We start from the raw sequence: 13,689 nt of genomic DNA, 5'->3' as shown, positions 1-13,689 counted from the left end.
CACATGGACATGATGCAAGAAGCACATAACTTATTTTTACTGGAGGGCAAATGTGGAAATCCACAGGTCTACAAATGGAAGGAGCCAGTCTCATAACAGTTAAGGCCAACAAGCTGTCTTATTAAGGTCAGATCTAGTGTGCCATGTTGAAGGTAATTATTCCACTGCTTATAATTTCAGTACATTTGAATCTGAATATAAAATGAGGCAATTTTCTTCCTGAGGATAAGAGAAATGTGTGCCTTTGCAGAACATGAGACACAATCACTCTCAGACTGGCCAGCTTTATTTCTTCCTGATGAGGCTCTAACTCTCCAGGGAATAAGCTGAAAACGGCATTTTAAACGGAGAGGGCAAGATACAAAGAAGAAAGTTTTTCTTCTGCTCTCAGGAGTGTTTTGCTTGGATGGTGGCCTGTTGCTAAGTGGCCCTATGGGAATGATTCTCAAAAGGATCATAGTTCTGTGGTCCGGGGATTTCATTCCCTTTAGACTTCTTTCATCTCTTCATTCAAATCCTACCGCTGAGATTGACCCTGTAAACTATTAGTTGCCCTCAGCTACCATTCTTCCCATTTTAAATGCAAGGCTGATAGGAACATTAAAAAAACAAGGCTCTTCAGACCTGGCAAATTTTGTCATTAGGTAAGTGCAAAATAGTCTTTCTTTTTTTTTTCCTCTTTGCTTTGTGGAGTGAATGGGATTGGATTCTTTGTTGCCTTGCAGTTTACACTGAAATATATGCTTGTGCCAAAGGCCTATAACATGCTGCCAAATCCAAAGAGTAGCATTTTGTATGTTCTTTGTTCAGGCATGAATGCCTTGTGCAAGGTGCAAAGCAAGACTATCTTAGATGTTACAATAGTCCCAATCACAGAATGTTACTAGCAAATGCTAAAACATGGTAGCACATTTCCTTGGTTCTTCTGTCTCTTGTCTGAAGACAGGATTGCTGAGACTGAGCACAATCCTTACCCTTCAAAATTGTCATGAATTTAGAAAGCTACTAGATATAAAATTGCCTTGATTGCTTACAACTTGCAAACAAAATTTAATTTTTCAGCATCTGAGCCCATATAGAAATTATAACATTGCCAGTTTGCACCCTCAATGATTTTCAAGTGTCCTAGGATCACCTATAACTGCAGCACAGAATGGACAACAAAGGATTTGGTATGCACTCACAATTAAAAGACTTGTTACCTCTGATCCATTTCATGCTTCAAATGGAATGAAAGATCTTTTATTATACAGAGAATCCTGCGCGGTTTTTTTCCCCAAATGGTATATAGTCCTGTAAAGCATTCTGGGTGATGGCAGTGCTGTCAGGAGTGCACTCTCCCTTAAGGATTACTCTCAAAGTGAGTGCTCTCTGTTATAGCAGTGTAGGGGCTGAGGTTCAGGTTATTAAGAAGACAGATGTTCTTGGGGGATGAGAGGAGGTAATAGTTGTGGAAGAACCCTGAAGGGAGAGTATTTCCTGCTTCTGCAAGTGAGGTTATCTTCCTCTGATGTCCCTAGAAGGGCATGTATACACTGTCTGCCAGTCCAAATCTGTAGGTCTTGACTGCCCAGCTTCTTGAGTTGTATGATGTTGTGGGCTATTATCCTTAAAAAATGAGTGTGATCTATGTGTTCACAACATTTAGGAAGAAAGACTTTATCTGTAAAAAGACATGGCTGATGCTTAAGAGTCTCTAGTCATTTTTTCGGATGAATCATGGCCATCTGTGGTTACCCCAGACAGCGCTGGACGTAACTGTTAGGGAGGTTGCACTCTGGTGTTTCTGATTCTCCTTTCAGCTCCTAACAGCAGAGACAGAGAGACACCTGTTCTGTGGGAAGGGGAAATAAAGGGACTTATGCTCCTTCTTGAAAAACAGAAGCTTTATAATTGAGTTTGTCCAAACAAAAGCAAAGCCTGAATTTGACATCTGTTTCTTAGGTTTATGGCCTGAAAGGGCCCCCCATCTTTACCTCTAAGCTCCTGTATTAACTTCAGGGCCACTTCTTCATGTGATCCACTGTGGAGACGGGTTCTAACTTGGCACTGAGAAATGGAGAGGCTGAAGTGAGATGGCTTAAAATCTGATCTCAGGGTATAGAGAAACTCCTTCAGCAAAAATTGCTGGACTGGGATCCTGTGATTTCTGTAAGCACGTGGTGTTGAATTACTCCTAAACACACAAATAAGTATGGGATTCACTGAGAGCATCAATATCTACCACAGGAGTCTGCAGTGCTTGGCTCAGTTTGTAGAATCCCAGGAGATCAGTTGGCATTTAATTCTGATCAGTGCAGAAAAGTGAGGCTGAGCTGCAACAGTGACTGACTTAGCTGATGTGTGTGAAAATGTTATTAAAATGGGAAAATGTCTCTCCTAATGGATTTTGCGTTGCCATTTAAAAATCTCATGTAAATGATGCACATAGGATTTGGAGTGGGGGGAACCATCAGAGATAATAATAAACTATTAATACGAACTAGTCAAGCTTCACTTAGAGGGATTAAGACTCAGTCATGTCTCATTTAGAAGTGTAGTATTAAGCCGTCCTTCAAATATGACAAGGTTTGTGTTATCCCTGAGTTGTTTCCAAATGAGGAGGGAAATCTCAATTAATTTGAACTATTGCCTGTTGTCAGTCCTTCCTCCATGGATTTGGGAGTCCAGCCTGATGCCATAACCTACAGCAGCAACAATGGACGTAGGTTTCACATTGCCAAGGAAGTAATAAGTACCAAAAAGTGGTGCTGAGCGTAGGAAGAGTTGTCTGAGGAAGGAGTACTAAGAGGAGTGGGGAACATGCTGCCCCTTTGTCTGGGAGTCATAAATGTTGCCATAGAAAAGGAATTTGAAACAGTAGATTATTTTACCCACAGGAAAACTGCTGTCTCTGTGCAGAGCAGCTATCAAATTGCCTGTATTTCAAAATTCTGGCTTCTACTCCTCTGGTGATTCTGTCCCTTAACTTGGTGGATTCTACTATTACAAGCTCTTTTTTTTCAAGATACCTCACATCAGGTATCTATCTGAGCAGCTGAATCAGGGAACTCACCTGTAATGTATTTGAAATGTATGGTATGTGTGAGCCCTCACTATGTTGCACCTGGATTCTCTGATTTAGCTTAGCATCATACAGACATGCTGTTCTATTTATGTACCATTTACATTGTTCTTTTTCAACTCTGCTGTATATAATCTTCAAATATGTACAGAAAGTTACTTTGTCCTCCTTAGATGTCACTTAAGAAAATTCAGCAGCAGCAGCTGCGGCCACGTGGTGCAATATCTGCATCGTTGTCACTAATCCAAATGTTGTGGCTTTTAGAGATTTGCTGCATTAGCAGGATGGGATCTGACCATCCTTCTCTTGTACAAAGAAATTTACCATCTAAACTCAAGATACTTCCACTCATTAACAATATGGTAAAATCAAACATTTAAGGGATTCCTTTACTCAACTTGCCATCAACATTCGTGATTTCAAATGATTTTGCTGGGATTGTGCTTGCTTAGGATGTCTCTTCAACTTGTGCAAAACATCTATCTGAAATGTCTCTCATGTTAAGAGATGTAGGCTCAAACTTCTTCTTTCTCCACAAATGTATCCTTAGTTTTGATTTCTTTAGTCTTTTGCTGTGATGTTTGCAATGATGTTTGCAGTGATGTTTGTGATGTTTGTCCCTTATTTTGGGACTTTGTTGTCATTGTCTCCACCATGTTTTTCTGAGGGGAGTTGGAGGCCAGAGTTCCCGTAAGCACATGTGCACACAAAAATTTTGAAAAAAGAAAAAATTTCATCCCTTACATTTTACTGTGAATTTTAGCTGGTGTGTGACTTTTCTTTAATACATTGAATTTTGTAATAGAATCTGCCTTTGAAAACCAGTGTTAGCAATTAATAAGGCACAGCATCTAGAGATCGAGAAGCATATTCATTCATCTAGAAATCTATACAAACCCAGCACAGTTTCTGATACAGAATTTTTCCAAAAACCAGCTTGTGAATGAATTGTAGATCACTTGAATTAATTAACAGGTTTTCAGAGACAATTTCCAATGGTGAATTAATGTCAAAAAAAAATCTCAAATCATTGAACAGACACTTCATAAGGAATAAATAGACTATAAGCTTAACTTCATTCAAGAAGTTATTTATATTAAAAAACTTGCTCAACTCCACTGAGATTGAGCAGTTCACCTTTTTGATTCTAGCCCCATGCACTCATGCACACACATACTCTCACTCTCTCTCTGTTTGGACAATTTAACTCTTGCAACATCTTGTTATTAGCCATAATCATTAGTGCCACAGTCATTTTGCTGTTCCAGTTCCTCCTCTCTCATCTTTCCTTGCTCTGCTTGTGCACTACAGTGATTCCTCTGTGTCTTGTAGAATTAATTTTAAACATGGAGACTTACGTGCTTCAGTCTTTAGATGGCACCAAAACTGAATGCACTAATTAGGGAAGCTTTATGATTTCTATTATTTTCCAGTCACAGATAGGCCTGCTTTTTAGAGCGTGTAAATGTTGTGATTTGGAAAGGCTTTCTATGAGTTCTACATATGCTATCTGTAGTGCTAGATCTTATGTTGATTAAAGGGCACCATCTAAACAGAAGCAATTGCACCTTCGAAGTGCACACTATGTTGGCAAAAATCATACTGAATTGAACTGCAAGAATTTGACTAAACAATATAATCAAACTCTTGAAAAATACAACTAAATGGCAAGGTTGTCTGATGTTGGTAGTGGTCCTTTCAATTCCTTCCTGTTCAAGTATATGAAGCAGTCAAATATTTTCCTTTCATCTCAGGGCATTATTATCTTTAAGGAGTTTGTGTATGTACCAACTTCAATTTGTCTAGGTGGTATTGACTGAAAGAAAGCAATGCATGAAATTGAATTTCTAAAGAACCAGTGCAAAATGATAAGAAATTAAAATAGATGGAGACATTAAGTGCTCCCCAAGGGCAATAACACTGGTACTTAATGGTCAGAGATGTACAAGAGACAAATCTAGAAGCTATTTACTGTATAAATCCTTACAGACAGACTTCTGGTAATTGGAGCTGTGGTGGAGGAAGGTCTGAAATTGTTGCTTTCTTTCAGCCCTAATCCTGGGGTGATCATCATCTACCCCAGCTGATCCCTTCTGGCCCTCAACTTACCCCATATCCCAATGCCTCTTGCTAAACTGCTTCCTGCTTTAAGAGCAGCTGTTAAAGCACTGTCAGAAGACCAGAGTCCTGGAAAGCTGAATGACACTAAGAAAAATTATTCAGGTTCATTTTTCTTGAATTTAAATTGAATTACATACATTAACTCTTATTTATTTACTTACATTGCACCTCCAAGAAGAGCACTTCTGTGGCTAATGAGCAAGTGACCCAGAAGATTTGCATTATACAAATGTGAACTTTAATGCTAAATACTAAAATCTCAGGCTTGGTTGGTTCTAGACTTACTCAAGCAAAGAAGAACTCCAGTGTGTGCAAGCATGTTTTACTGTCTATTCACTCTGTATGGACCAATTAATGGTTTCAGCTATCTCAAAAGAATGAATCACTTTTTTTTTTTAAATATTCTAAGTACACATTTAGTAACAACCAACAAGTAGAGGAGAGGCAACCCAACCAGTCTGCTTGGTATTGGCCTGAGCCAATAGCCAAAATTTGATTTAATTAGAGAAGCAGCAAGTTTTTCATTATCTTAGGTGTTACTAATTTGACAAACAAACCCTGTGTATTGCAGCTTCTTAGAAACATCTCAGCTTTCCCTGAGCATTCAAAGGTCTGCTCCAACCTATGCCCCTCTCTTTTCCTTCCATGAGAAAGATCTGAGGAACCACTATCGTCACAAGAGCCAGCAAATAGTGGCAAGGTTTTTGAAGTGAGGGGCTCAGCCAGGAGCTCACCCAGGACTCACAGGGAACCTAACCTCTGTTAACTGCACTCAAACTAGCAGGTGACTAGTTTGAAGGGTTCTGTCCCTCTCCTTTGCCTGACTGCTCACATAAGCATTGCCACTCACAGTGAGATCTCTTTCAGCGATGGCTCAGCACTTAGGGCATAATTTTAATGCGTCAGCTTCGGCACTGGAGCTGACATAACCTGGTTTGTTTTCCCTCTGACCTGGATTGCTCACTGCTGCTCATTTTGGAATGTGTGCCCTCTGCTGACTGCCTCCTTGACTGTACTATGGACCTGGATCACTGGGTAAGATCCTGAAAAAGATTTTGGAACAGAAGGAAGGAAATTTGCTGTGGCCATGTTATCTGGCAAAGCAAGCATGTGTAACACTGTAAGACTAATAAAAACATAGGTAGCATAATGAGGGATAAGGGAATCCTTAAACCCCCCTGTTTTTGAAGTGCAGTGTGGCTAGCCCTCTGATGAGGGGTGCTCTGGGAAGTGCTTGGGCTCCGAACAGCAGCTCTTTGAGGCAAATTTTTACAGTCCTTATTTTATCCTCTTTGCTCACCAAATGACTGTACAGGCTAAGTTATGCTTCCCTAGGAGCTAGCATCCTTGATGTGTTTTCAGTTTAACAAAAGCTTGAAACACCAATTTACCAGCTCCTCTTGTGGGCCTTAACATTTTCTTGTGTAGATGCTGAGCCCCAGGCAAACACTGGCCATATTCAGCCTCAATTTCCATGTTTTGCCTTGAAAGGATACCTAAGATAAGATACCAGACATAAACCTCTTTATTTGGTTGCTGTATTAGCCTACAAGTTGTGCAGTCAAGCAAGGGAACAAGTCTCCAGAGCAGCTGTGGCGTCACCATCTCAAAAATTTTCAAAACTTCTGGACAAGGTCCTCAGTAACCTGACCTGCTTTTGAAGCTGACTTTGAGCTTATGCTTGATGTTTTTGTGCTTAGTTTTACATGGACTCCTAAAATCCCTTCCAACCTGAATTATTTTAGCTCTCAGAACTCCTTTGTGTTGTTTAGATTTGTTATCTCCTTTCACTTCTTTGCTGCCTGGTCTCCCTTAAAAAACGTACTCCCTTAAATATAATCTCCTCTGTCTTGGAAAAAAAAAAAAGAGAGGATCCGCAGAAAAACACAGATGACCCAAGTGGAAATTTTAGTGGTACCATTACATCAGAGGAGGGCTTTAATTAGTAGGCCTGAAGTAAAGATAATCAATTCTGCCTGTATCTGTTACAGACACATGAGAGGGATGCTAAACAGATGGAGACCATCATTTGTTAAAGTGAAAGGTGTCTTCTCTAACCTTGCAAAGATCTCTATTACAACACTTTGATTCCCTTGTTGAGCAGCTCAGCAGGGCAATAACTGTGAGGGGAAGGAAGATAGAAAAGAAAGATTCAAAGTAGAACTTGGGGAAGTCAAAAACTATCATACATAAAATGTGGTTTTTAACTTTTACCTTGCTGGCGGGTTCTTTCTCAGAAACTGCACTGATTTACCTTGGCCTGTAAAAAGCAACTTCATTCCTTGTAAATTTAGCCAGGAAAAAAGGCACTGTGCCTTGCTCTCTTGCTGAAAGTTTAGACACAGGAAGAAGGAGGCAGGGCTCCAGATATACTTCCCATTGGAAAGACGATTCCTTTCCAGTGATGCAATATGGTCACAGGGGCTGCACAATGTGACTCTGTATCTGTGTCGCCTCAGAGAAAGCTTCCATTACAGAGATGAAAGTGCTGTGGAGTAGGGCTTCACCTGTCGTCACTGTCACCAGCCTCTCTGGAATAGCCTGTCCTCTTTTCAACAGACATAACAAGGAGACTTTGGTGGGGCCAAGCACTCCCATGTTCACAGATGCTCATTGCAGGGGGGAACAGCCTGAAAGACGTGCAGGAATTCCCACATCTGGTTTAGGAAATAAAAATTGGGACCACTAGGGACAAAAGTAATTAGGGACAAAATGGTGTAAGGTTGGAATCCTACCATCTTGTATTATGAGGTATTTATGATCCTGTGTTTTCTAAGTATGCCTTGCTGTTGGATCTCTTGGAGAGTGGGAAAAGTCTCAAAGACACAAAAGAAAATAGCAATGTGATAAGAAGAAAACAAAGGAGAAAGGCAACAACTATAAGAAAGAAGGGATCCAATTTTGTAAGTGTCTAAGGGACTTAAGAGATCAAATATCTGGTAAATTTAATTAAGTGCCTCACTTGAGGCACTTCTGATAATTTACACAATTTACCAGGAAAAAACCAAATTATAAAAAGCTTGGCACCAGTTATGCTGGAGGCAAAACAAACCTTACTCATTAGGTCTCTCACTACTCTGTATATCCTAAGTTGGGTGGTGGATCCCCAGGGAATTTCCCCTTGAACACATCCTTTCTTAGCAGTCAGAGAGCAACTAATGTGTGAGAGTGCCTAGAAGGAGTCACTGTTTTTGAGTGACAGCATGTAAACTGTACAGTCTCCTGTAGAAAGGCTGTCTGCTGGTATTTCAGTTCTCTGATAGGGATTCTGTTTCCCCTGTAGTCTGGCCTCTCCTTGTCTGTTTGTTTTGTTATCGTTTGTATGGAGATCATCAGATCCAAGTACATTTGACATATGGAGATAAGTCAGGAAAGGAAACAACATATGGCAGACAATTCATATCCATCAAGATCTGTCATAAACCCATTTTTAGCAATAGAAGAAGAAGAGCAGAAAAAGACAGCAGGTTTGAATTTAAAATAAGCATGCTGCTCTAACAAACAGGAGGGCCTAGGGCTTGCTTTGCTAAATGAGACCATTGGTTCTCCAAAGCCAGCACCTGCTGCTGCTTCAACAGTGGGTTAAAATCCTCTGCAGTGCATTGGCCAATTCCTTATTGACCATCATGACTGATTAATGACTAATCTCAAAGCCTTGAATGAAGACACCTGCACTGGCTGTCTAGCCTGTTGAATCACTGCCTTGAGATACTCCTGGTCTAATCCAGCTGTTCAGCCCACATTTATGGGGAAGAGGGAGAAAGGGAACATCATACTGTACAGGTGCTAACGGGTGAGTGGGCCCAGAGACCCCAGTGTGCAATACATGGCCCTGTCCTCAGTGTCTTTTCTGCCCTGTAGCAACATCACATAATTGATAGCATAGACGAAACAGTCCATGTCCATACTAGGAGGGCACTAGCATTGTCTGTTGGAAAGGTGGGCAGGACTGAATTCAGGCTGAATTCAAATCATCTACAAAGGTGCTCTGGATATGTAGTCCTGGGTCTCAGGAATATGCTAGGCTTCAGGCTATTCCTGGGACTGGCTGCCTCAGGTAAGGTGTAGCTGTATACCAGAAACATGGTATTTGATTTCTTTAATAAAAAAAAAAAAAAGCTGGTCCTTCATTTTGCCTGAATTGAACTTTTGGCTGGAGAGCAGTATTTTGAAGGGTTGTATCTGCTCTAGACATGGCTGTATTTGGATTATTTGGATATATTGGGAAGTTTTAAAGGAATGAGGGTGCTTTCCAAGAGAGAAAAATACTGTGTGTCACTAATCTATGTAACTTAGTTAGTAACCAATTGAATTTTTTCTGTAAAATTTAGTGGCCATTTTTCTCTAGGGGAAACCTGGCCTTTTACCAAAGAAAGTGGCCTTTTATGTTTACATGGTTTCCTTTTTATAACCCTGTAGAAGAGTCTTGCAAGATAGAAATGTTGGTTTGAGGATGAGCAAAGCTCTGCAAGGGAGTGTTTACATTGCCCAATCTAACAGAGGTCTCACAGGCTCAGGCCCTCCTGTGCCAAGAGGAAGGAGCAGCCTCAGGCTCCTTCTCTTGAATCCAAAAGCTGAAAAACAGAGGAGAAATAGCCACTGTGCAGATATACACTTTGAAGGAGGATCTTCTCCCAGTCTTTTTTCCTCATATTCTTTTACATAAGTTCCAGTAGGGCCAACCTCCTGTCTCTTCTGCCAATTATCTTCTCATCTGTTATTTTCTCTGCTCCAGGAGCAGAGTAGTTGAGCTGTAATGGTGGAGTTTGCTGGTACTACATTTCTGGAAGTAAGCTTGGCCAAGTGTGTCTCCCACTCCTGCCTGGGTGAGCAGGAAGGATAAAGCCTTTGTCTGGTCTAAAGGACATCGAAGCCCAGCCCTGCCCGGAGCATCACCACAGTGTCACAATAAGGAGGTGTTGTTGAGCATAGCAATCCTTTACAGTTGCCAGCTCAGAGGGTTTAAAATGCAAAATGGCATTTCAGTGTTTAAGAATAGCAAGTAATTTGACGGCTGTAATAGAAAAGCTTCCAATAGAAAAGCAATGTGTTCCAGAGCTGCATAACACTGCTGATAAAATTGCCTTTGGATTCCTTGTCTAATATTCCAGCCTTTCTCTCGCTCAGCAAAACACAATAGCTTGCACTAAGCCTCCCTGGGAGGGCAGCTAACAGCACATTTACTAGACACTTCAAACATTTGATCATATTTCTCCTGAGTATATTTAATATCTGTTAATGTCAGCAGCCCCAGCCTGATCAAAATACCTGCATTGCTGGGAAAAAATGTTTAATATAAAAGATGACACGGGTAAGCAATCACTTACTGATGTCTTTTGGAAATGGATAGGTGACTATCTAGGCTCCCCCTACTCCACTTCTGCCTCCCAGTCCCCCACCCTGATCTGTTCCCACCCTGCTGCTGTGTGCTCCTCTGAATGCATTAGAATGGTTATTCTGAGTATACAGGAGATGCCAGGAATAGTTTCAGGTTTCCTGCCTCATCAAACCAAATTCAATCTGTAAAAAATTAATACACCCAGAAGGAACAGTTAAAAGCATCTCCAATCAATTACTGTTAAAATGGGGGCTAGAAGGCTGATTTGTTAAATGAAACCCAATCCAGCTCAGAGCTCAAGAGGATACTGAGACAGCAGTACAGCAACGAGTCAAGCTGTGGTGCTTCAGAGGAGGATAGCAAAGAAGGTATAGGTTGAACCAACGAATGTATCACTCTCAGCTGCACACTGCTTCAGGCTTGGGGACCCCCAAAATCACACCCTGTTTAGGGCAGGCCAAGGAAGTCTCAGCAGAACAGTCTTCTTCCCAGACTTCCCACAAGGCAGGAGGCAGCACAGGTGGCCGTTTGCAATGGCCATTTGCATCTTCTGTCCTTTCTTTCAGTGCAACTGGAGTGAGAATAAAGGATGCAGCCAGCAGCCTTGAGAGATCTGCACACTTACAACAGCCCCATGTCTACTGCACTGCTCATTCCAGCAGTTCAGAAGACAAGTTGGTACATCATCCACATGAATTTGCCTTTAAAAATCGTGAGTCAAAAATAGATAGATGAAAGTTGTTTGGTTTTTTTTTCTTGATATCTGAACATTGTTGACATTCAGTGTTATTTGTGATGGAAGCTGAGACTCTCATATCATCTCTTGACTTCAGGGCCTGGAGCTTCAAGTTGCAGTTTTAAAGGTTGAATAAGTTTCAAGAACTGCCAACAAAGAGCCTTGTGGTGTAATTAAACAGAAATTTCAGTAATTTACACACAGTGGGTTCAATTGGTAACTCTTGACTGTCTCTTGTCTGGTGTGCCAGTCTTCATAAAACTGAATTCCATTTTTTTTTCCTTCAAATGCTGTCTGCTTGTTTCCAAGCTGTAGAAAATTTCCAAATCATCTCTGAAGTTACATTTGAATGAAACCTTTTCAAGAATATTTTCTTGCTACTTAGTGCCTTAAAAATAAATAAATAAACACACAAACAATTAGGTACACAACCAGCTGAAGCCCATTGTCACTACTTTGCCTCTGATTAATGTAGGTCACACTTTTCTTCCTTCCAGCTATTAAGTATTTAGATCCATTTATACTTTAATCCCTTGTCTTTTTCCTGGTCCTTTGTTGCTGTGTTACATCCTCACAGTCAGAGAGCACTGAACTAAGTGGTAGAAAAATGGGAAGAGGGAGTTAAGGCAGTAATCCGGCTTTGAAATAAAAAATTGGCCTGAGGTGAGTGCTTGAATCTGAAGAGCTTACTGAAGGCAGAAGGGGAAAAATAATATGGCAGGAGAAACTGAGGCAATATGACCTGAGCCAAGATTAGTACTTATCTAGATGGGGTACTTGAATTCAATCCTCATGAGAAAGGGTTAATTAAACTGCATTTCCTTGAGTGTTGACTGAGTCAGGACTAGGAGTGAGAGATTTTTGGAAGGCTATGATTGGATTTTTAGCGTTGTTACGTAAGAGAGTAGTTCAGCTGGTGCTGGAGCTATGCTGCTTGGTGGGCTGCTGTGTTCAGTGAGGGCTTCATGCAACCATGAGAAGGAATCAGAGAGGTCCAGAGCTGCTGAGATGGGAAGGGTTCATATTGTGCTCCTCACCTTTCCCTATATCCCTTTGTTCAGGTAGAGGAGCACTGCACCTGAGAAATATGTTCATTTTGCTCACAAATCTTTGCCTGTGAGATTCAGAGTGTGTTCTGGGCTTGATCTGTTCCAAAAACTGTATTTCCCTTGGAGCTGGGAAGGAAATTTTTTAGACAGCAGCAACAACTGTGCTCATAGTGAGGAAATGTGTCTGCCTATTAGCTATCTATTGCTTTTTCTATACACTTCTCTATCTTAAACAGGTAGCAGCAACCTCCCTTTTGGTTAAATTAGAGGAAACAGGCTGGAGAGAGCTCAAGTAAAGCCAGCTGAGATATTCTTCTGTTCAGTAAAACAAGTTTACACAGAAATACAATTATTGGTCTCCTCTGTCAATAACTGGACACGCTGACTCCATAATGCCCTAGTTCACATCTCTAGTTCTTTGCTGCTTGAAAGTCAAACCAATTTCCTAATGAAATATTGAAAATAAAGTACCTATTTTATGGAGACTTTTTGGACTCCGTGCATTCTGTGTCGCAACAGGTATAAACAGGGTTTTGCTGAAAAGAGAGCACTGTTATTTCATTTTTCCAGGTCTGAGCAAGAGGAATGATGTTTCTGCAGTCAGATATAGGAGACTGCATTGTGCCCTACACTAAGATACAGTAACACATAGTGTGGTGCAGCTTTAATTTTAATTCAAAATAAATATTTCCATAACCTACAAAATTCCCCTAATACACTTATCTGGGAGAACACAAAGATTAAAGAAATCCTGCTAATTCCTTTATCTTTCAGATACAGGGCTGAAAACAAAGACATCCAAACCTTGAGCCATTTAGAAGAGGAAGAAGCCAAAATCTGTGCCAGAGGTTTGACTGCTGGGTTTACTCATGGCTTCAGGTAAGCTTCTTTCCCTGGGTTGTTTAGCATTTCAGAGGCCCTCTGTGTTCCTCAAGGAGAGCTGTGGATTACAGACATAAAACCTTGCATAGCTTGCAGCCAAGGCAGAGCAGGGGGAGTACAAACAAGCTAATCCAGGGTGCCTTCCTATCCAGCCGCCTGCCTCTGACCCTGGCCAGCACTCCATGCTTCAGAGGAAGATGTAAGAACCTCACAGCAGGCAGATGCAGGATAATCAATCCTTTCAGCCTTTTTCTCAAGCCCCATTAGATCTCATCCTGATCCTGAAATAGTTAGAGGTTGGATTAAGTCTTGAAGAATGGCATTTAATACACTCTAAAAATTGTTGTTATCATTAACTCCCATGACTCTGGAAACTAATGTTATCCTTAGACAAATACATTTTCATTTTGAATCACTCTGTGTCCTTGGTCTACTATAGCAATGAGTACATAGGCTTAAACACCTGTTTGCAAGAAGCATTTAATATTTCTTTCTATCT

The 13,689-nt window shown here is 40.8% G+C and overlaps 1 long non-coding RNA gene across 1 annotated transcript in view; it reads left to right on the top strand.

Annotated features, from left to right (window-relative positions):
• LOC108493319 overlaps positions 1-13,689 on the top strand; it is a 35,761-nt gene that overhangs the window by 5,964 nt on the left and 16,108 nt on the right. Inside the window, exon 2 of the long non-coding RNA XR_001873431.1 lies at positions 13,083-13,187. This is a non-coding gene — a long non-coding RNA (uncharacterized LOC108493319). The remainder of the gene's footprint in view (positions 1-13,082; positions 13,188-13,689) is intronic.

This window comes from Lepidothrix coronata, unplaced genomic scaffold (assembly GCF_001604755.1).
Source record: "Lepidothrix coronata isolate B3197 unplaced genomic scaffold, Lepidothrix_coronata-1.0 Scaffold16, whole genome shotgun sequence".
Classification (NCBI taxonomy): Eukaryota; Metazoa; Chordata; class Aves; order Passeriformes; family Pipridae; genus Lepidothrix; species Lepidothrix coronata.
The sequence above is the reverse complement of the archived record's forward strand: the minus strand, read 5'-3'. Positions and strand labels throughout refer to the sequence as shown.